We start from the raw sequence: 24073 nt of genomic DNA on the forward strand, positions 1-24073 counted from the left end.
ACACTCTGGGTTTGGTGGCGCACACCTTTAATCCCAACTCTTGAGGGCAGAGGCAGTTGGATTTCTGTTCAAGGCCAGCCTGAGCTAGTTCCAAGCCAAACATAGTGAGGCTCTGTAAAAACAAAGGGCCGTACCTGCCTTTGTGCACCGGAAGCCAGAGGAGGACGCTGGTTGCCCTTGTCTATCATTCTGCACCTGTTACCTCTAAACAAGGTTCTCAGTGAGCCTGGAGCTAGACTGAGACCCAATGATACAGCTATCTCTGCTCCCCTCTTCCCCACAGTGTTGGGGTTACCTGGCTGTTTATGTAGGCTCTAAGGTTTTTGAACTGATGTCACATGCTTGCATACCCAGTGTTTTAAAACAGTGTTGCTTGGGGTTAGGGGATAACTTAGTAGGGGTGCTGACTGCTCAAGCACCGGCACCTGAGGTTCAGTCCCAGACCCACAGCAAAGCTGAGTGGAAGGTTGCGATTTGTAATCCGTGCAATTGGGAGGCAGAGGCAGAAGGATCTCTGGGGTTCACTGGCTAATCAACATAGCCAAATTAGTAATTTCAAGGTCTTTTAAAAAATATATTTATGCCGGGTGGTGGTGACGCACGCCTTTAATCCCAGCACTTGGGAGGCAGAGGCAGGTGGATTTCTGAGTTCAAGGCCAGCCTGGTCTACAGAGTGAGTTCCAGGCCAGCCAGGGCTATACAGAGAAACCTTGTCTCAAAAAACCTATATATATATATACACATATATATGATATATATCAGCTGGATGAGGTGGCACACGGCTTTAATCTCAGAATTTGGAGGGGAGAGGTATCAGATTTCTGTGAGTTCAATGCCAGCCTCGTCCACAAAGTGAGTCCAGGACAGCCAGGGCTGTTATGCAGAGAAACCCTGTCTTGAAAAAACAAAATATAAAAACAAAGCAAATATATAATAAGGCTGGTCAGTGTGGCACACACCTTTAATCACAGCACTCAGGAGGGAGAGGGAGGGAGATCCCTGTGAGTTCAAATCCAGTCTGGTCTACATAGTGAGTTCAAGGATATTCAGGGTTACATAATAGACTGTCTCAAAAAATTAAAGTTAAAAAATTAAATTATGTCTTTTGTGAGCATGTGTAATTTGCTTGCTCATAGGTCTGTGCACCACTTGCAGAGACCAAAATGAGATTATTGGAGCCCCTGGGATAGGAGACATAGATGGTCGTGAGCTGCCATGTGGGGGCTGGGAATTGAATCCTGGACCTCTGGATGAGGAGCCAGTGCTCCTAACTGGAGCCATCTCCCCAGCCTCCAAGCCCCACGTCCTAATGAGAGATACTCCTGCCTTGAGAAAGTATGTGAATCCCAGCACTCGGGAGGCAGAGGAAGGTGGATCTTTATGAGTTTGAGGCTAGTCTGGTCTACATAGTGAGTTCCAGAACAGCCAGAGTTACATAGTGAGACCCTATCTCTATTTTTATCTTTCAACTGTGTCAGAAGTTGGATTAAAAAAGACCAAGTTGGGCCGGGCAGTGGTGGCGCACACCTGTAATCCCAGCACTCTGGGAGGCAGAGGCAGGCAGATTTGGTTTTTTGGAGACAGGGTTTCTCTGTATAGCCCTGGTTGTCCTGGAACTCACTCTATAGACCAGGCTGGCCTCCAACTCAGAAATCTGCCTGCCTCTGCCTTCCAAATGCTGGGATTAAAGGTATGCGCCACCACTGCCAAGCGACTCTCCATATTCTTCCTAGCTAATAAGGACAATTAAAATTTTGTGGGTTTGGACTTAAGAGTTGACTCACAGGGTAATAACACTGGCTGCTTTTTCAGGGGCCTTGGGTTTGAATCCCAGCACCCACACGACAACTCACAACCATATTTAACTCTAGTTTCATGCCATCTTCTGGCTTCTGAGGACACAAGATATGCAAGCAAGTCATGCACAGACAAACATATAGGTAAAATAGCCATACACCTAAAAAAGTAAAACAAAATTCTGGTCTGGGAAAGCTGGCTCAGTTAGCTCAGTGCTGTTCTGCAAGTGCAAACCTGGGTTTGGAATCCCAGGCCCACATAATCATGGGCATGGTAACATGCTGGAGAGGAGAAGAGCAACACGTTCCTGTGAGTTCTCAGGCCTGCCCGGCTAGTAGAATTAGTGAGCTCCAGGTTCAGTGAGAGACTAGGCTTCAAAAAAATAAGATGGAGTTATCGAAGAAGGAACCTCCAGAAACACACACACACACACACACACACACACACGTACACCTGAATATAGACATATGTACATAAAGATTCTAATCAACGCTAGTTAAGTGTTGAAAATAGAAAATAATAATGTTGCCTGGGTGTGGTGGTGCACTCCTTTAATCTCAGCACTTGGGAGGCAGAGACAGGTAGGTCTCTGAGTTCAAGTCCAATCTAAATGGAAATTTCAGGACAGGTAGAACTACATAATAGATATACCCTGTCTCAAAATTAATAGATAATAATAAGAACAACAATAATAAATGATCTCTTTTCATTTCTGGGATTATATAGTATATAATATACATATACACATATAAAAAATATAATTTTGTGGTTTTTTCTTATTGAATAAGATCATAAAAGCTGTCTAATACAATTTAAAAATATTTTTTAAAGTCCTAATGACTTCTACTCTATGTAATGATTAATTTTTAACAATCTCTTACCCTTCAGCATTTAATATTTGTTTTTGCTATTATAAAAATTGTATAATGAAGATCTGCACATAGTGCTGCATGTTTATAATGCCAACAACAATTGGAAGGATAAGGCAGGAGTTATCCTAGGACACGTAAGAGAGTAAACTGTTACATCTTGGGGGGGGGGAAGGCCAGGCAGTGGTGGTGTATGCCTTTAATCCAGTACCCAGGAGGCAAAGGCAGGTAGATCTCTTTGAGTTCAAGGCTAGTTTGGTCTACAGAGTGAGTTTCAGAACAGCCAAGGCTTCATAGAGAAACCCTGACTCAAAAAACCAAAATGCATACATATATACATACACACACACACACACACAGAGAGAGAGAGAAAGAGAGAGAGAGAGAGAGAGAGAGAGAGAGAGAGAGAGAGAGAGAGATCAGTTAGGATTTGCTGTTCCCACAGAAGACCCAGGTTCAATTCCTAGCACCTAAATGGTAGCTTGCCACTATCTTTAATTTCTAGGTGATTTAGTACCCCCCCCCCATTGGTCTTTGTGATACCAAGCACACATACTGTGCACATTCTTACATGCAGGCAAACATGCACACACATAAAGAATAAATCTTGGAGGCTGGCTGGACAGACGGCTCAGCAGTTAAGGGCACTGGCTGCTCTTGCAGAGTACCTGGGTTCCATTCCCAGCCTCCACACTGTAGTTAACAACCATCTGTAACTCCAGTCCTAGGGGATCCAACCTCCTCTTCTGGCCTCTATAGGCACTGCATTCAGGTGATACACAGACATACATGTAGGTAGAACATCTATATACATGTAATACAAATAGAGGTTAAACGATTTAAAGTACTTTCTAAAAAAGTTGGTGGGGTTTGGTGGCACTGTCTTTTAATCCTGGCCTCCTGAGTGCTGAGGAGGCAGAGGCAGGCATGTCTCTGTGAATCTGAGCCAGCCTGGTCTACATAGCAAGTTCCAGGCCAGACTGGGAAATTCAGTGAAACTGTTTTTTTTAAAAAAAAAAAAAACCCAATGATAATAAAAACAAATAAACAAATAAGAAAGACAGACAGAGTCTATAATGAAAGACCAACTGTGGTGAAACATGGTTGTAGTTCCAATTGTTCATATGTAGCTGAAGCAAGAGGTTCCTATAAGTGAGGGGATTCAAGGCCAGCTAAGAAAACACAGTGACACCTCATCTCAGAGAAGCAAGTTCAGGCTGGCGAGATTGCAAGTGGATGCCCGGAACCCAATTAAACAGAACAAAAGCATGGCGCTCGCCCTCTCTTCTGGTCTCTGCAGACATTCATGCATGTGGAGTGGGGTCCACTTACATACATGTAGGCAAAACTCTCATACACAGGTGGACATGGCAGTACACACTTAAACCCAGCACTGAGGAAGCAGGGGCAAGCGGAGCCTTGTGAATTGGAGGCTAACTTACTGTAGACATAGTGAGTTCCAGGACAGCCTAGGCTATACAGAAGACCTGTCTTAAAACAAGCAAACAAAAACCTACATAAAATCCAAATAAAGCTTAAGTTAACAGAATGGTTACAGTGGTAGTTGCAGAGGGGGCTCATCAGGAATTGGCATTTGCCTGACTTCTTGTGTTTAAGCTTCACAACCCACAGGTTGTAATGAAAGAAATATTTCATCAAACCTGTCCTCTGATTTCCACACATGGATCATGGCACACACACACACACACAAATACATGGAAAAATTAATGCAATGATGAAAATCTGTGTGCACATATTTTGTTTCTATTTTAAATTATTTTCTGCTTTTTTGAAAGTGGACTTACAGATCAAAGGCTAGTAAAAAGTGTGTTCCTGTAAACAGGATCCAAGCTGGCATGGAACTTACTGTATAAATCAGGTTGGTTTTGGAGTCACAGAGATCTGCCTGCTTCTGCTTCCTTGAATACTGTACGACCATGGTTGAGACAGGCTTTCTCTGTGTAACATCCCTGGCTGTCCTGGAACTTTCTCTATAGGCTATTCTGGCCTCAAACTCACAAAGACCCACCTGCCTCTGCCTCCTGAGTGCTGGGATTAAAGTTGTGTGCCATCGCAGTCAGTAGCTAGAATGTTCTTTTTATTTATTTATTTATTTATTATTTTTAAGATTTATTTATTTAGCCATGGTGACTCACGCCTGTAATCCCAGCACTCTGGGAGGCAAAGGCAGGTGGATTTCTGAGTTCGAGGCCAGTCTGGTCTACAGAGTGAGTTCCAGGACAGCCAGGGATATACAGAGAAACCCTGTCTCGAAAAAACTAAATCCAAAAAAACAAAAAACAAAACAAAACAAAAACAAAACCAAGATTTATTTATTTATTATATGTAAGTACACTGTAGCTGTCTTCAGACACCCCAGAAGAAGATGTTAGATATCGTTATGGACAGTTGTGAACCACCATGTGGGTGCTGGGATTTGAACTCAGGACCTCTGGAAGAACAGTTGGTGCTCTTAATCACTGAGCCATCTCTCCAGCCCTAGAATGTTCTTAAAATGCAGATAGTCTATGGAAGAAAACAAAATCTGTGCATAATAGTTACCATAAAAAGCAGAGTAGGCTCAAGGGAACAACAACCAAAATGCCCTGGAGTTCAGGGATGAGCTTGCTGGAAGAGGCCCCATCTAGGCAGACCTTTGAGGAAAGTCTTATTTTTAAAAAAGATTGAACTTAGGTCCCCAGGAAGAGCAGCCACTGCTCTTAAGCACTGAGCCCCAAGGAAAGGCTTTAAGGCTTTATCTGAACTGGGGGGGGGGGGGCGGGGGGAGGGAGGAAATGGTGTGAGGCAGGCACCGTGAGCACAAGTCACAGTGGAGGAAAGGGGAACAGCCTAAGATGGTCAGCAGGGGCCGGACTGCAAAGGCAGGCAGTTTGGATTTACTCTGTGCCATCAAACACTTTTAGGCAGGAAGCAACGGAGTCATAATTATGTCTTCAAGTGATCCCTCCGGCTGCAGCTGGGGTGGGGGAGGGGAAGGATTGGAGTGGGACAATCCAGGAACCTGTAAAAGCTGAATGCTGCTGAGGCCTTAGGGATACAAACGCAGAGGAGAACAGGATGCAGGGGATGGATGCTGCAGCTCCTCCCTGAGGACCCTCAAGGAGCACGGAGAATTGCCCAAGTGCTGCCCAATGAGACTGGGCTTTAGGGTAGAGCCTCTATCAATTCTATCCCACAGACACACCTGGGGTGTGGTGGAGACCGGAGGTAGAGGGCAGGCATGTGTCTGTCTTGGGCACTTCCTGTTTTGACACTGGACAAATTGCAGGGAATTTCTGTAGGTTTGGGTGTGTTAGAGGCATTTTAGCCATTATGACTCCCTTTGGGGATCAGCTTTCTTCTTTTTTTTTTCCGAGACAGAGTTTCTCTGTGTAGCTCTGGAACTCACTCTTTAGACCAGGCTGGCCTTGAACTCAGAAATCCGCCTGCCTCTGCCTCCCAGAGATCAGCTTTCTTAACAGAGATTTCTTATAGCTTTCAGAACTTGGATGGAGAGATGGTGGGCTTGGTATTAGTGCTGGGCGTACACTCAGCAGGAGGGATGACTCCCTCACGGTTCATTTAAAAAAGGTGGTTGACATGGTAAATGGTCTGTTTACCTCCAAGAAGAAATCAAAGATCATCCACCATTTGATAATTTGGGGGAATGCTGAGTCTGTGAAGCTACTAAGTTGCTTTTATTTTTCTTTATTATATTATTTATTGTCTGTGTTTGCGTGTTAGCACACACGTGTCACAGCACCATGTGGAGGACTGAAGACAACTGCACACGTTGGCTTTCTTTTTCCACTGTGTGGGCCCTGGGTATCTAACTGGGGTGTTCAAGCTTGGGTTACTTGCTGGGCCACCTCACTGGTCCCTGGGTAGCTTTCTGAATGAGAGGCTGAAGGGGAATCTTGTGGGCAGACTTAGGGATGGACAGGGCTTCTCGGAGGGGCCCAGGACAATAGCCTGGCTGAGCTTTTTTTTTTTTTTTTAAATCGGCTTCAGGCGTGTTTACTCACATTAGCTAATTAACTGACACTTTATCCAAGGGGAGATGAGGGATGGTGGAGGACAGCAAGCTCATGTCTTATCACTCGTCCAGAGGCTGGAGGAGACTGATAATGTGACTGCAGGGCCAGAGCCAGACTGTTTGTGTGTTTGGACAGGGGCTAACAAACGAACAGGAGCTAATTGATAGGCTCTTGGGGCCTGTGCATGATGGTCAGCTGATCTATCTATAACAGTGTGGTAAATGCCCCATTCAGTTCAGGGGCAGTGGCAGCTCCGAGACACCCGGGGAAGACCCTGGTGCTGATCTGATGACAAGCACATGGTAATTGCTGCCTCAGCACAGATGTCTTTTGTGGAGAGTACTCTTGATTCCAGGAGGCAGAATGTGATTCTTCATGGTCAGAAATGTCACATACGATCCCATTTTCCACAGAGGAAATCTTCTCACTGAAACAGAGCAGGCAATGAATTCTATCTATTGCTTTTTTTTTTTTCATAAAAATTTAAAAAGACAGCAAGCATGATGGTTTATCATCTCAACGCTTTGGAGACTGAGGCAGAAGGATTGCCAGAAGTTTGAAGTCAGAGTTTTAAGCCATCCTGGGCTACAGAATGAGACCTTGTCTCATAACAAAACAAAAAACAGGGATTGGAGAGACTGCTTAGTGGTTGGCTAAGATCATTTGTTTTTGCAGAAGACCAGAATTCGACTCCAAACACATCCACATGATGATTCAGAACTACTCGTAACTACATCGACAGGACCCTCCCGCTCTCTCTCTCTCTCTCTCTCTCTCTCTCTCTCTCTCTCTCACCACCCCCTCACACACACACATTAATAAAGAAATAACTTTGCTTAAATGAAAGCAAAATATTTACTGAAAATAAAAATAAGTAAACTTAAAAATGGGGCTGGAGAGATGGCTTAGCGGTTAAGAGCACTGACTGCTCTTCCAAAGGTCCTGAGTTCAAATCCCAGCAACCACATGGTGGCTCACAACCATCCATAATGAAATCTGACGCTCTCTTCTAGTGTGTCTGAAGACAGTGTACTTACATATAATAAATAAATAAATCTTTAAAAAAAACTTAAAAAAATCTTAGCCAGGCTTGGTGGTACACATCTTTAATCCCAGAACTCTAGAGACAAAAGCAGGCAGATTTCTGAGTTCAAGGCCAGCCTGGTCTACTGAGTAAGTTCCAGGGCAGCTAGGGCTATACAAAGAAGCCCTATCTCAAAAAACATAACATAACACAACACAACAAAACAAAAAACCCTTGGCTTCCTTTCTTTGGAATCCAACCATTAAAATAGTTTCTTTTCCTTACAATTGTTTGTGTGTTTCCTTAGTCATTTAAGGAAAACAAAAGGGGCCGTGGGGCTGGTGAGATGGCTCAGTAGAGGCCCAAGCTGCTTCCCAAGTGCTAGGACACAGATAACATGCTTTTTTTTTTTTTTGGACAGGGTTTCACTGTGTAGCCCTGGCTGTCCTGGAACTCACTCTGTAGATCAGACTGGCCTCGAACTCAGAGATCTGCCTGCCTCTGCCTCCCAAGTGCTAGGATTAAAGGCATGAGTCATCACCATCCATTGAAAAACAGCATTTTTACCATGAAACAGATATAACGTGGAAAAGTATATATTCTGCTTTCTTTTAGAGTGGTTTAAAATGGACCTGGAAAGGTGTTAATATAACACTCAGAAAGCTAAGGCAGGAGTATGTGAGCTTGAGGTAAGCTACTATCTCAAAGCACCCCCAAAATAAATAAGATTTAAAAAGCTGATCATGGTGGTGGAGTCAGGAGGATCATGAGTTCAAGATCATCCTTGACCATATACTAAGCTCTAGGCCAGCCTGGGCTACATGAAATTCAGTCTCAAAGAAACAAGCAAACACTGTCTATTGAGATAATTATCGTTGGCTAAAATCACTTTCCTTGAAGCCTAATGACCTGAACTGGATCCCTGGTGCCTGTATGGTAGAAGGAGAGAACCCATCCCTATAAATTGCCCTCTGACCTCCACAGGCCTCTGTAACACTTAGTCTCATATACAGGCATACACAAATACTTTTTTTTTTTTTTTGGTTATTTTGGATTTGGTTTTTTTGAGACAGGGTTTCTCTGTATAGCCCTGGCTGTCCTGGAACTCACTCTGTAGACCAGGCTGGCCTCGAACTCAGAAATCTGCCTGCCTCTGCCTCCCAGAGTGCTGGGATTACAGGTGTGCGCCACCACCGCCCAGCTCACAAATACATTTTTTAAAAATTAAACAAATTAAAGGATCTGTTTAAGTGCATTTATTTTTTTAGATAGCAGTAAGTGCTTATAAAAATTAAAAAAAGGCACTAGGGGGCTGGATGATGGTTCAGTTAGCATGTTACTGCAGTGCAGACATGAGGCCGAGTCCAGATTTCCGGCACTTACGTGAAGTCTGTAACCGTGGCTCTGGGAAGGTGGAGGGTTAGCAGGTAACAGTTTAAAAAGATGGATCCCAAGAACTCATTGGCCAGCCAGCCTGGTTGAATTGATGAGCTCCAGCTGAAAAAATGCTGTTTTTCAGTGAGAAATCTTGCCTCAAGAGAAGATGGATTTGGGAAAAGGCAGTTTTAGAAATGGCTCAGTGACTGGAGAGATGGCTCAGTGGTTAAGAGCACTGGCTGCTCTTCCAGAGGTCCTGAGTTCAATCCCCAGCTCACAACCATCTGTAATGGGATCTGATGCCCTCTTCTGGTGTGTCTGAAGACAGGGATGGTGTACTTATATACATAAAATAAATAAATCTTAAAAAAATAAATAAAAAATAAAAATAAAAGCATTTGCTGCTCTTGCAGAGGACCTGGATTCAGTTCCCAGATTTTATGTGGCAGGTGGCTCACAATGTAACTCCAGGTGCATGGGATCTGATGCTGTCTTCTGGATTTTGAGAGCACCAAGCAGGAATGTGGTACACACATGCATACATGCAGAAGAAACATTCATATACATAAAAAAGATAATCTTATTTTTAAAAAAAGGATCCTGGTCGGATGGGTGGGGGTGGGATACACACCTCTAATCCCAGCACTCAGGAGACAAAGGCAGGTGGATCTCTGAGATGGAGGCCAGCCTGGTCTACAGAGTGAGTTCCAGAATAGCCAGGGCTGCACAGAGACACCCCGTCTCAAAAATCGAAAACCAAAACAAAGAATCCCACAGTGAAAGTGGATGTGGAGCACAGCGCTTTGGCTGGCAATGTGAAGGAAAACGATGGATTTTGAAGACGTGAAATTTGAACTGAGACTTAAAGGACAGGAAAGTGGTGCATAGTAAAGGTGTGGGAAAAGGAATGTTCTAGGTAGAGGGAGGATAGATATGCAAGCTCCTGGGGCCTCTCTGGTCCTGTTCTCTGGCTGAGGCAGCGGTGGAAGGATGCCTCTGTGTTGCAAGTAGGTAAAGGGTGGTGAAACAAGACACAGAAACTTATGACAGCTGCTTACACTCTGCATTTTAGGCAAATGTGAACATATTTTGTTCTTCAAATAGTCTGTTCCTGCTTTATGTGGAAGAGTTTTGTTCAGAGTGTCCCCTAAGCTGGAATTCATGGCCATACCCATTCTGTCCTTCTTTCAGTGATAGAATTTTATAGTTGGGCATGGTGGTGCACATATTTGATCCTAGTACTCCAGGGGCACAGACAGGCATGTCTCTATGAGTTTGGGACTAGCCTGGAGAGTTCTAGGATAGTCATGGCTACACAGAGAGACCCTGTTTCAAATAAAATAAGAAAAAATAAAATAATAAAAATCTTGACATAGCATATATAGAGAGTCCTCTAACTGATCTGGATAGCCTACTTCTAAGCTGCTATATGAAAGGAAAAAGAAGTTTCTGTCTTGTTTGACACTGTTCTCTGTCTCTGTCTCTCTCTCATCCTCTCTGTGTATCTCAGGTTGACATCAGGCTCATGATTCCCTTGGCTGCATCTCTTGAATGATTACAAGCGTGTACCACTCTGCTTAGCTTGGATTTCTTTTAATGGCTCGGCCTCTATTTTTTCTTCTGTCTGGTAAATTATTTCCTTCATTCCTGTCTTCTCTTTCCCAGGCAGGGTCTTACTCTGCAGCCCAGGCTGGACTTGAATTCCGATTGCTCAGCTTCCTGATTGTTGTGTGGTCATGGTTGGCTTGCCTTGAGAAGTCTTATTTTTATCTGTTAAGACCAAGTTCTAAGAACCACTTTTCCTACGTTCTCTAAGAGGAGTTTCTGTAGTGGCGAGTTTGTGCTACGCCACTTTGTGCTCCCTCACTTCCAGCCACCCACCCAGAAATTCTTTGGATTCGTGAATGAAAGTCACACATAGATTAGCTTATTTTTTAAATACCTTGGCTAACTCAACGACTGGCCACTCCTTAACCTTCCCCTCTCACCCTAGGCCCAGTCAGGGAAGCGACCAGTGGCTCGTTGGCTAGGTCTCCTGCAGCTCTCCTCTTCTGTTTCCCACCACATCCTGGTGATCCTCTGTTTTTTCCTCCCTGAATTCTAGCCAGCATAACTCTAAGGGTCCTGCCCTGTATCTCGTGTCCATCCATTGGCTGCTGGCATCTTTATTGATTGGTCAAAAACCAACTGGGGGTCAAGGACCTTTAGCATTTAGACATGCAGATTCCTGATTGAATCAAAGCATTAGAACCAATCTCCAACAGGCTTCTCCCTTTCATTTGGTTCTCACTCAAATGTCTCCAGAAAAGACCCTTTTCTATGTCTTTACTGTACTTTGTATGTATAGCTATTCTAGTAGCCCCTCAATGAGCATTGACTAGGAGGCTAATAAAATGTCACACACTGTGGTAAATGGGTTTGTAGTGTACACAGAAGGACAAACATGGGGTAAAATGGTTGCGTAGTGGTCCTAATATATTCTCTGTGAGAAGAGAGAGAGCTGGAGGTTAGCACAGCCATCCTTCATTCTTTCCTCCTTCACAACTCCCATGTGTAGTTCTTTTTATTTTTTAAAGATTATTTATTTAATATATGTTAAGTACATTGTAGCTGTCTTCAGATACTCCAGAAGAAGGCATCAGATCTCTTTATGGATGGTTGTGAGCCATGTGGTTGCTGGGATTTGAACTCAGGACCTGCGGAAGAGCAGTTAGTGCTCTTAACTGACTCCGTCTCTCTTAACCAGAGCCATCTCTCCAGCCCCCATGTGGAGTTCTATTAAAATAACAAGGGATGGAGAAGTCTGAATATCCCAGATCTCAAGAAACTAACACAGTGGGAAAGAAGAAATTACATAGTAGCAGCAGTGATAGTTATCCTCACCTAAAAGAGGCACTTTCCAAACTCACCAGGACAGAAGGCATTATCGCTCCTGGAAGCCAACATCATTTGTTGCATGTGATCACTACTGGAGATGGGGTAAGTTCTTTGGTGAATCTGCCACAGAAAATGCAAAGTAGTGGAGCTGCAAGAGGACCAAGCACAGAAGGACTCACCACTGCCTTGAGAATCATTGGACAGTTCATTCCTATAAGTAGGGAAGGATTTGTTCATGTTAGAATAACTTTAACAAAAAAGTTGTTAAACAGTCTGAGTAGTTACAGAGAAATGGCCCAATGATATATAGGCTATACATTCTTTTTTTTTTTTTTTTTTTGGATTTTTCGAGACAGGGTTTCTCTGTGTAGCCCTGGCTGTCCTGGAACTCACTCTGTAGACCAGGCTAGCCTCGAACTCAGAAATCTGCCTTAGGCTATACATTCTATCTGAAAGTTTTAAAGAAACTTGTTTTATGTTAATTATGTACTGGACTATGTGCACATGAGTACAGGTGCCTGTAGAGGCCAGAGGGGTATGTAGATCCTCTGAAACTGGAGTTATGGGCCATTTTGAGCTGTTCATACATATGAAGGTCTGAGGCAGTCATCTCTCCAGCTTATCTGAGGTTATCAGAAGATTGTTGAGGATTATATTTGATTATCCTTACTATCTCTAGAGAGAAAGCATATTGTCACGAGGTGTGGTAGTGCATGCCTTAATCGCAGAACTTGGGAGCCAGAGGCAGGTGGATTTCTGGAGTTAAGAGGCCAACCTGGGGAGCTGGAGAGAAGGCTCAGTGGTTAAGAGCGCTGACTGCTCTTCCGGAGGTCCTGCGTTCAATTCCCAGCATCCACAGGGCAGCTCACAACCATCTGTAATGGGATCAGATGCCCTCGTCTGGTGAGACTGAAGACAGTGACAGATTAAAGGCGTATACCACCACCACCTGGCTCAAAACCTGAGTTTTATGTTTTAAAATTATCCTATTCTAGCCAGGCAGTGGTGGCATGCACCTTTAATCCTCAGGAGGCAGAGGCAGGTGGATTTCCAAGACTGAGGCCAGCCAGGGAAACACTGAGATACCCTGTCTCAAAATCAACAACAATAGCAACAACAAAATCAAATTATTAGCAAGCAGTAAAACAACACTTAAAAAGAGGTTTAGCCAGGCGGTGGTGGCGCACACTTTTAATCCCAGCACTTGGGAGTCAGAGGCAGGCGGATTTCTGAGGTCGAGGCCAGCCTGGTCTACAAAGTGAGTTCCAGGACAGCCAGGGCTACACAGAGAAATCCTGTCTTGAAAAATACCAAAAAAAAGTTTATTTTATGTGCATTGGTATTTTGCCTGAATGCATGTTTGCACAGTGCCTACAGAGGCCAGAAGAGGGCATTGGCTCTCCCTGGAATTGCAGTTACAGACAGTTGTCAGCTGTCATGTGGGTGCTAGAGATGGAATTTAGGTCATCTGGAAGGGCAACCACTAAGCTATCTCATCAGTCCCTGATGGGACTGTCTTAGTTATCTCTTCTTCTCCTCATGCTCCTCCTCCTCCTTGTACTTCTTCATTTTTCAAGACAGGGTTTCTTTGTGTAGACCTGGCAGTCCTGGAACTCACTCCATAAACCAGGCTAGTCTCAAACTCAGAGATCTGCCTCTGCCTCTGCCTCTGCCTCTGCCTCCCTAATGCTGGGATTAAAGGTGTGCATCACCACTGCCTGGTCATAAGATATATTTTCGAATGTGTTCAGCATGCTAAAACCACATACTAGCCCCAGACAAAAGTCACTGATCCAATTGCTGAGGGCAGTTGAGAAAGGCCGTTCAGTTAATGTAGTGACTTGGGAGTACCTGAAAGTTAATGGTATTTGGGGGAAAAGTCACTCAGAGTATGAGGAAAGAGCTTCCTTGCTCAGAGCATTCCACTGAGCCACTGAGAGTTCTGAGTAGCAGATACAAGGCATGGCGGAGGAGCTTCTGAGTGTGGTGAGGGGGAGGTTTCAGGGTCTCAGGGTTCGTTGGCTAAGTGCTGAATGCTCTAAAGGCAACTACAGGGCTATTCAGATAATCCGCTATGTCAGCGAGTGGGGATAATACACGTACATATATGAATTGAGCCTGGATAAATTCCCATGGAAGGCAGAAGGTCGAGTAACCAGAGGTCCAATCTCCAATCAACAGATCTTGCGTATAACCACAGTGTATTAGATCAGTTCCAGGATAAAGTTTTGGGAGAAATTCCAGCTGCCAGGACTGTTGAAAATAATACAAGGAAAGAAAGGAAGACTGGCCAGATCACCAAATAAAGAAAACCTAGTCCTTGCCATGTGCCTCCCCCTCCCTGGCTTCTTAGGAGGCTGTGGCCAACTCTTGAACTCAGGAGTTCAGGACCAGGCTGGTCAACACAGTGAGACACCAGTTCTTAAAAATATTAAGAAAAAGACAGGTAAAATCATTCAACAGGAGTGATTGTAGATGTCCATCAAGGATTCTGGTGATTCACAACTTTATGCGTGAGGATTAAACAGGAGAAATATCTAACAGCGGGACTTTTCAAATATTTAATTTAATTTTATTTATGTGTGTGTGCATGCATATATGCATTCATATGTGTGCAGCTGCCTGCAGAGTCCAGCAGAAGACATCAGATCCCTTGAATCTGGAGTTATAGGCTTTTGTGAAATGTTAGAATCTGAACTCCCGGTCCTCTGATGGGACAATAAACACTTAACTAATGAGCTATCTCTCTAGCCCCCAGTAGTGGATCTAATAGTAGATCTTTAAGTTCTGGGGAAAGAAACATGAGACTAGAAACGAAAAGACAGAACATGGGGGCTGTGCTATGGCTTAGTTGGTAGACTGCCTATTACTATGCAGGAAGCCATGAGTTCTATCTCTAGTATGCATAAAACCAAGCTTGGGGATGCATAATTGGTAAAGTGTTTGTCGAACAAACACGAAGACGCCAGCACCCATGTGAAGGCTGAGTGCAGTAGCACAGTCTGTAACCCCAGTGCTGGAAGGAGGTGGCTAGAGACAGGTGTGGTCTTAGAGCTCACTGGCTGACAGTCTAGCTGAACTGGGGAGCTCCAGGTTCAGGTAGAGATATTGTCTCAAAAACACAAGGTATAGAGCGATACCGGGCACATCAGATGTCAATGTCTGGCCTCCATTGACATGTACCTACATACACAAGTGCATATACAAGTACGCATACATACACACATACTAAAATCAACATTAGGTATGGGGGGCACATGCCTTTATCCCAGTACTTCAGAGGTGGAAACATTAGAAATTCAATGTCATCATTGGCTACATAGCAAGTTCCAGGAGAGCCTAGAGTGCCTGAGACCACCTTACCTTTAAAACAACAGCAAGCAAACAACACCACCCAAGGAGGCTGTGGGTAAGTAAGCAGGACTCCTAGCTAAGGAGGGATTCCAGCGATAGCATTCAAGGCTGAAGCACATCCATGAAAAAGAGAAGGGGATACTTAGCTCTCTCACAAGAGAAGGCCAGCTAGGAAAGGAGCTCACCTTTGGTGAAGGGAGAATCCTGGGAAGAGGGGTGACAGGCAAAAGATTGCCAGACTTTAAGAGGATGCATTGTACCTGTAATCCCAGCACTTAGGAGGCAGAGGCAGGCAGATTTCTGAGTTCGCCAGCCTGGGTTCCAGGACAGCCAGGGCTATACAGAGAAACCCTGTCTTGAAAAAACCAAATTAAAAAAGAGAGAGAGAGAGAGAGGCTGTCATTGTAATTATTTTAAAGACAGGAAGGAGTCTTGATACATAGCTCCAAATTGCTTCAAATGTGTGATTGCTTCAAATGCGCCTCCACCCCTGACTGCTGAGATTATAAGCATGTTACCACCAAGTTCATTTTCCTGAGGTTTTTAATGGAATAATTCATATATAAAAAGCACTCAAGCCATCTCCCATCACAGAGGGCCACATTTAAGCTGAACATTCAAGTGTCCCACACAGCTTGGAAAGAGAGGAGGGGTGAAAACGTCTGTGATCATAGACCTTGGTGGTATTCAGGAGAGGGAAGCACATTGGTGGGGATCAAGATCAAATTGAAGTGTTTAAAAAACACAGGGACAAGGTACCTGAATATTCTATCTTCATCTGGATATAGAAGCCATAGAAAAATAAAATCAGGAAAGAGCCAAATATTTCCGTTTTCTCTGATTCCACTCAGGGTCCTCCACTTAAAGCTTTAGTTTGGTGAAATGTTCAAAGTTCAAAACGTACAAGGAGAACAAGGAGAAGCTATCACCCCTGGAAAGGCCAAGGCAACAGTTCTCTCTCTCTCTCTCTCTCTCTCTCTCTCTCTCTGTCTCTCTCTCTCTCTCTCTTTTTCCGCTGTTTTTGTTGTTCCAAGAATGGAATGTGACTTAGGGTAATGGACTTAGGGTAAGCACAAGATGTAGTTTGAGAACTCAGACTCTAGAAAATAACCCAGGAAGTCTGTATTAACTGAGAGGAATGAATTTTGAAATCACCTTGGGGGCTGGAGAGATGGCTCAGTGGTTAAGAGAACCCATTGCTCTTCCAGAGGTCCCAAGTTTGATTCCCAGAAACCACATGGTGGCTCACAGCCATTTGTAATGGACACCCTCTTCTGAAGACAGCTACAGTGTACTCATATACATAAAATAAATCTTAAAAAAGAAATCACCTGCTGGGCAGTGGTGGTGCACGCCTTTGATACCAACACTTGGGAGACAGAGGCAGGTGGATTTCTGAGTTTGAGGCCAACCTGGTCTACAGAGTGACTTCCAGGACAGCCAGGGCTACACAGAGAAACCCTGTCTCAAAAAACAAAAAACAAAAAACAAAAAACAAAAACAAACAAACAAACAAAAGAGAAATCACCTTAAAGAACCATTGATAAACTTGATTGTTTAGGGTTTGCTACACCATAGATTCTATTTATTTTTATTTTGTGTGTATGAATGCATTGCCTGCATGTATATATGTATGCCTGGAGCCTGCAGAGGTCAGAAGAGAGAGCATCAGTGCCTGCCCTCACCCCACCCCCACACACACTGTATTTAAGGATAGCTGTGAATCACTATATGGGCTCTGGGATTTGAACCTGAGTCCTCTGTATTAGCAACAAGTGCTCTCTAAAGTGCCAAGCCATCTCTCCAGGCCATTACAGTTCCTTTAAAAAATTACTATCTACATTTACTTTATATGATTACATGCTATGGTACTGTTTCAGACATCATAGCAGACAACTTGAGTTGTTTCTGGTTTTCTGTCACGGAGGTTCTGAGATTGAACTCAGGTTGTCAGGCTTCATAGTGAGTGTCTTTACCAGCTGAGTTAACTCACTAGCCCCCCCCCCCCATCATCATCATCACCATCATCTTTATCTTTAAAATAAATGAATTTAAAGAAAAAAGAAAATGGTTGAATTCTAAAGAAAGGAAGCCACTAGTGACACATGCCTTTAACAGGAGGCAGAGGCAGGCAGATCTCTGAGTTCAAGACCAGCTTGGTTTACAAAGTGAGTTATAGGACAGTTGGAGCTACACAAGAGAAATCCTATCTCAGAAAACCAAAACCAAAACCAAACCAAAGAAAGCATTCTCTTTAACTAGACTCAGTGATTAGCTCCAGGGTGACAATGGGACCCAATGGGACAAGCCTGTCCCCCAGAATTTCTCTGTTATCATATGACAAAACTTATATTCTGCTGGATAGGATTGATTTTTGGGCAGAGTGTAAGCCTGATCTGCTGAATCCATCCTTGGGGAAGCATCTCAAGGGAAGGGAACAGAGAACGAGTCAGAATCTTGCTAACACTGTGTTCCAGTTACTTTTCTACAGCTGTGATAAATGCCCAGACCAAAAGCAACTTGGGAAGGAAAGGGTTTATTCCATTTCACAGGTTACAGACCATCAAGGAGAGGGGTCAGGGTAGAAGTTCAAGCAGGAACAGAAGCGAAACCGTGAAGGAATGCTCCTTACTGGCTTGCTCAAACACTTCAGCTACCTTTCTTATATAACCTATTCCCCCTTGTCTAGAGATGGTACTAGCCATGGGGTGTTGAGTTCTCCTACATCAATTACCAATCAAGAACATGCCCACAGACATACACAGACATATACACAGACAAATATAATCGGGAAATTCTTCAACCGAAGCTCTCTCTTCCCAGATATGTTAAGTTGACAGCCAAAGTTAGCTATCATACATGGTTATAGCATCTCTGCCCTCTGCTCCTGACGTGAACTTTTATTTGGCTTAAGCTGGGTTTTAGTCACAACTAAAGTCATATTGTGACAACAGTGATAGTGTCCCCTATGAAAGACTCAAGATTGAAGGTGTCCCTTTATAACTTCAGCAATTTTGCTTAATCTTCATAAAAGTTGATGACAGGAAATATCACATATGATATAAACACAGGCTATGACATCTATATTGTTGTTGTTAGTATTATTAATTTTGGGGATTGAACCCACAGCTTCAGGCATGCTAAGTGTGCTGTCTATGACTGAGTTATACCCTTAGGCCCAGAAGATCCCCAGATAACTTATGAACCCCAGGAAATAAAAAACAATCACAATGTTAATGAGGAACTCTTCCAGGCTCCTAAACATCCTTAGTGTTCCAACTTTGTATTTGACATTGTCACAGCCAATCCAGGGTACCAAATCAGAAGCTTAAGACCCAGAAGAAAGTCAAATCCCTCATTGCCAGAAATTCACTCATTTGGAGGTCCAAGCTTGGTAGTATGCTACTTATTTAGGTTTCATCCAAGCAATTTTGTTGTTGTTGTTTTGACTTTTTGGAGACAGGGTTTCTCTGTGTAGCCCTGACTGGCCTGGAACAGCTCTGTGGACAGACTGGCCTCAAACTCAGAGGTCCACTTGCCTCTTATCTCTCTTTAAGAGGCGGGGTGTCACTCTGTTGACCACTAGGTTAGGGGTCTTCCTACTTCTTGTTGAAGAGCAGCTGGGAACCCAGACATGCACAGTGATTCTCAGTTGTTTTGTGAGTGAAATGGTGTATCACTAGACACACTCGCAGGCTCCTAAGAGTCAAGTTGTCAGGCAGGTCTAGCAGGAAGTTCTAGTCTGTCTTAGCTATCATGCTCATGGTGGCATTTGACTGCATGGTTCAGAACAGATTATTATTACTCAATCTATGAATGTGAAGTTAGATGGAGGAGTGTATATGTCCAACATCCCCAGAAAAAACAATGAAGGCTTTCCAAGAAAGAGGACCAAAATTTCCTCCGAGGGAGACAGCTCCAAGACCTGACTGATGAGATTAGAGAGGACATTTTACACTCTTTGATGCCTAATATCTGAACACTGTTCTCATTTTGGAGTAATGCCAAACCAGATGAGAGGCAGAACTCATAAACTCTGATATGATAATGAATATAGTTTCAGAAATAATGTAATATTTTAGGGTTTGGGCTATTAAGGTCAAAATCTCTAATTAGAGATATAATGTACATACTATATGTTGTTGGAAGGGTAAAGTCACAATGAGTAATCTAAAATAATTTTCCATAGATGGCAGAACTTACAGCAAAAACTACCTCTTTGCTTCTGACACATTTGGTGGGCATTAGGGCTTGTACCAGACACCGCTCTAGCCCACCAGGGAACAGACAATAAAACTGGCAGGGGCCTTTGGGATTCTTAAGTTGCAAGTAACAGAATCTAGCTGGATCATAATTTAAATAAATATTTATATAAACAGTTTCTATTAGAGCTGAAAAAGAAACAGCTCTGGTTTGGACCCTGTGTCTAAAGGGTCTTGCTTGGGCCCTTTTCTGTGCCAGCTCCTCTCCTTAGGAAAAGAAATCCCCTGGGACAAAGGGAGTGAATTATTTATCCCAAATCCTTGCCTCTCACTTCTGGACCATCCTCAGTATCTGGAGTTTCCTGCTTACAAAGCCTCTGTTTGTTTCCAAGAACTTCATAGGTTCTTCCCTTGGATGTGTTTCTCTCTCTCTCTCTCTCTCTCTCTCTCTCCATATATAATAACAATAATTAATATTAATATTAAATTAATTATTATTATTACTCAATCTATGAATGTAAAGTTGGATGGAGGAATGATAGACAGAACTCACAGCAAGTATATGTCCAACATCCCCAGAGAGAACAATAAAGGCTTTCCAAGGAAGAGGACCAAAACTTCTTCCAAGGGAGACAGCCTCAAGACCTGACTGATGAAATTAGAGAGGATATATATATATATATATATATATATCCATCCTTCTGTATGTCTGTCTTTCTCTGTGTCTCTCCCTCTCTCTCTTTTGTATCGCTGTCTCTATCTTTCTGTCTTTGTATCTCTGTCTTTCTCTGTGTGTCTCTCTCTCTAGTTTTTTTCAGACAGGGTTTCTCTGTGTAGCCATAACTGTTCTGGAACTCACTCTGCAGACCAGGCTAGCCTTGAATTCACAGAGATCCTCCTGCTTCTGCCTCCCAAGTGCTGGGATTAAAGGACATGCTCCACCACTGCCCGGCTGGATGAGTTTTCCTAAGAACAGAGAGCGCAGTGTCAGCACCTTTAGATAGACCCAAAGGTGGCCAAGGGACAGCTGTGAGGAAGGGATGGGTGGAAAGAGCTCGGATTCTTAAACAAGGGCTACTCTGACCGTGCAGGGTGAAGCCAGGGGTAAGAGGACAAGGGCCATCACTCTAGCTCCTCCATGCTTTGCATGTGTCAGAACTCTGAGGAGCCTTGAATATTAAATTTGAATTTAAGCCGGGCTATGGTGGCGCACGCCTGTGATCCCAGCATTCTGGGAGGCAGAGGCAGGTGGATTTCTGAGTTCAAGGCTAGCCTGGTCTACAGAGTGAGTTCCAGGACAGCCAGGGCTATACAGAGAAACCCTGTCTCGAAAAAAACAAATCCAAAAAACAAACAAAAAAAAAACAACAAAAAAATTGAATTTAGTTTTCTGAGTTTTCATGAAGATGTATTGGATATAAGCAGACTTTATTTTTATTTTTTATTTTTTTTAGTTTAATGGTGTATATTTGACTTAGAACCTTTAAGAATTTTGACAAATGGCATGTGGGTCTCCATTAATACTCTTGCCCCAAGCCCTACTAGTGTTAATATGAGAACTCAGTCTGGTGTCAGGAAACTCTAAATTAATGTCACAATGTTATATTGCTATAACAAAATACCCAAGGGTGGGTGCTTTATTAAAAAGATTTCCACCGGGCAGTGGTGGCATATGCCTGTAATCCCAGCACTTGGGAGGCAGAAGCAGGCGGATTTCTGAGTTCGAGGCCAGCCTGGTCTACAGAGTGAGTTCCAGGACAGCCAGGGCTACACAGAGAGACCTTGTCTCGAAAAAATCAAATCCAAAAAACAAACAAACAAACAAACAAAGATTTCCCTTGCCTCATGAATTTGAAGGCTGAAAAGTTCAAGCTTGAGGAGTCACATCTGATAAAGATCTATTTTTAAAAGTTTTTAATTAGCATATTTTAATTACACATAATAATGGGTTTCACGGTGTCATTTTCATGAATGCATATGATGCACTTGGATCATATTCACCTCTCATTATCCTCTTATCCCTCTCACACGCTCACCAGCCTCCTTCCCTCCTTCCCTTCCTGCTCAAGTCTCTGCGTGTGCATTAGGGTTTTGTGCAGGATGAAGAGTTATTTATAGGAGCATGGGCAATTGACCAGTGGCTGTATCACTGAAGAAAATGTCTCTCCCACCACAGCGACACTAATTGCCTATAGATCCTCCAGGAGGGGCGAGGCCCCATGAGTCACTCCTTACAAATAGCAGTTAACTGCCTATAAATCTTTAAAGAGGGGTGGGGCCTTGGGAGCCCCTCCCACCTTCCTGTCAGAATGTTGACCAGCTGAAGCTTGTGCATGTCTTATTCTTGTGGTCACAACTTGCCAGGAGTTCAAGAGTGCAAACCATGCCATGCCCAGAAGACAGTGTTCTCCAACATTCCACCCCTTTCCCACTCAGGTTCGTCCATATTTTTTGTAACCACTTCTGTGATATTCCCTGAGCCTTGGTGTGATACAGATGTTCCATTTTGGACTGAACACTCGACGGTCACTTATTTTCAGAATTTTGACCAGTTTAGACTCTCTGTGATAACTGCTGCCCACTAAAACAGAAGCTTCTCTGACCAAAGCTGACAGCATTACTGGTCTGCTAAGAATTTTAGAGCATATAACACTACAGGGGACATCATGTGCTGGAGGTGTGAATGAGAGCAGTGAGCCTATGAGAGAGAGAGAGAGAGAGAGAGAGAGAGAGAGAGCGAGCACGAGGGGAAACGAAGGAAGCTGGACTCACAACGTATCAATTAATACTCACGGTAACTAATCCAGTCTCTTGAGATCTAATGGATGCTCTGGAGATGGGCCTTAATCTGTCCCTCAGAGTCTTGCCCCATGACCCAATTCCCTTCCACTGGACCTTACTCTTAAAGGTGACACCACCTCTCAATTACATTGTGGATCATGTCCCCAGCACATGAGCTCGTTTTATTATGATGTTTTCATACAAGTACATGCTGTACTCCATCACAGCCATCTCCCCATCACTCTCTTTCCTTTTTCTCTCCTATTGGTCCTCTTTTTAACTTTCATGTCTTTTTGTAAAACTCTAGATTGCATATAGGGGAGGGGAAAAGCCTCATATTTTTCTTTCCCAGGCTGGATTATTTCACAATACATTAGCACATCCATCCATTTCATTTTTATTTTTATTTTAGTTTATTTTTTGGTTTTTTGAGACAGGGTTTCTCTCAATAGCCCTGGCTGTCCTGGAAGTCACTCTGCAGACCAGGCTGGCCTCAGAACTCAGAAATCCGCCTGCCTCTGCCTCCCAAGTGCTGGGATTAAAGGCGTGCACCACCACAGCACTGCAGCACTGCGGTAGTATGTCTTTAAGACCAACCCTAGGGTGGCAGAGGCTAGCTGGGGATACATAATGAGACCCTTTCTCACAATTTAAAATTTTTGGATTTATTTTTATTCTATGTGCATGAGTGTTATCTGTAATGTATATCTGTACTTTACAAGTCCCGCCAGCACCTGTAAAAACCAGAAGAGTGCATTGGAACTTCTGGAACTGGAGGTATGTTGACTATTGATATGATCATAGATATCTAGGCTGATTCCATAATTTGGCTATTGAGAATAGTGTTACAATAATGATGGGTTCCAGCAGGAGAACTTTGAAGAATCAGACATATTCAAATCACAGCAATGCAGAAAATTGGTTACTCCTTGTAGTCATTCAGTCCTTTAACTCTATTCTATTCATATGACTTTCCTTCTTTCCTTCCTTCCATTTTCAGCATTGGGGTTGCCTTATGCACGGTAGATAAACACTCTGTCAGACAACTATACCCCTATTCAAGTATCGTTTACTTACTTGCCTGATGTAATTGTCATCTCAGAGGCTCACTGCCTCTGCTAGCCTAGGCCTAGTCCTGGAAGCTTCCATACAACCTAATCTTGGTCTAGCATGTTTTCAGCCTCTGAGACTTGCTGTTGAATTAGCTCACCCTTTCTTACTCTTTCTGATGGCTGGCTAGTTGATTTAACTCAGCTGTTCTGGCTCAAACTCATCTCCAAGATGATGGATTCAATCTGGCTTCTTTTAACTCTCCTTCTAGCAATCTGTTCTAATCTTCTGACTCACTCTCTGGCTCCTTCTGTCTTCACCTGTGTCTAGTTTGTTCTCGTTCTATAACCTGTCTCTGTACAACTGTCCCAGTAAGATTGCCCTTTCTCCTCCCTCTCTCTGCACTTTCAAGTAGCTTCTCTTTTCTCTATTGTTTTCCTGAGAGTTGGGCATATACTAATTCTGTCAAATCTTTCTCTGATTCATAATTTTGTCTACCACTCAATCAGACATCACTTTCAAACATTGGTGCTTCTTCTACAAACTAAACTTTACCTTTATTGTTTGGGATTAAAGGTGTGTATTAAAGGCGTGTCTGCATTCCAGCCAGATCACACAGACCTAGGTCTTTTGATGTGAAATTCCTCTACATATCCTCAGACTCCTTGGGGGTGGGGGGGCGGGCAGTCTTTGAGACAGTCATGC

At 43.4% G+C, this 24073-nt stretch overlaps 1 long non-coding RNA gene across 1 annotated transcript in view; it reads right to left on the reverse strand.

The window, feature by feature from the left end:
* Window positions 1-5459: 5459 nt before the first annotated feature.
* The window catches only part of LOC127681127 (uncharacterized), a 32006-nt gene continuing 13392 nt past the window's right edge, over window positions 5460-24073 (reverse strand). The window contains exons 3-4 of the long non-coding RNA XR_007977080.1: window positions 12014-12192; window positions 5460-7130 (exon numbers count right to left, since the gene is read on the reverse strand). This is a non-coding gene — a long non-coding RNA (uncharacterized LOC127681127). The remainder of the gene's footprint in view (window positions 7131-12013; window positions 12193-24073) is intronic.

The sequence above is a fragment of the Apodemus sylvaticus genome, chromosome 3, assembly GCF_947179515.1.
Source record: "Apodemus sylvaticus chromosome 3, mApoSyl1.1, whole genome shotgun sequence".
In the NCBI taxonomy this organism is placed as follows: domain Eukaryota; kingdom Metazoa; phylum Chordata; class Mammalia; order Rodentia; family Muridae; genus Apodemus; species Apodemus sylvaticus.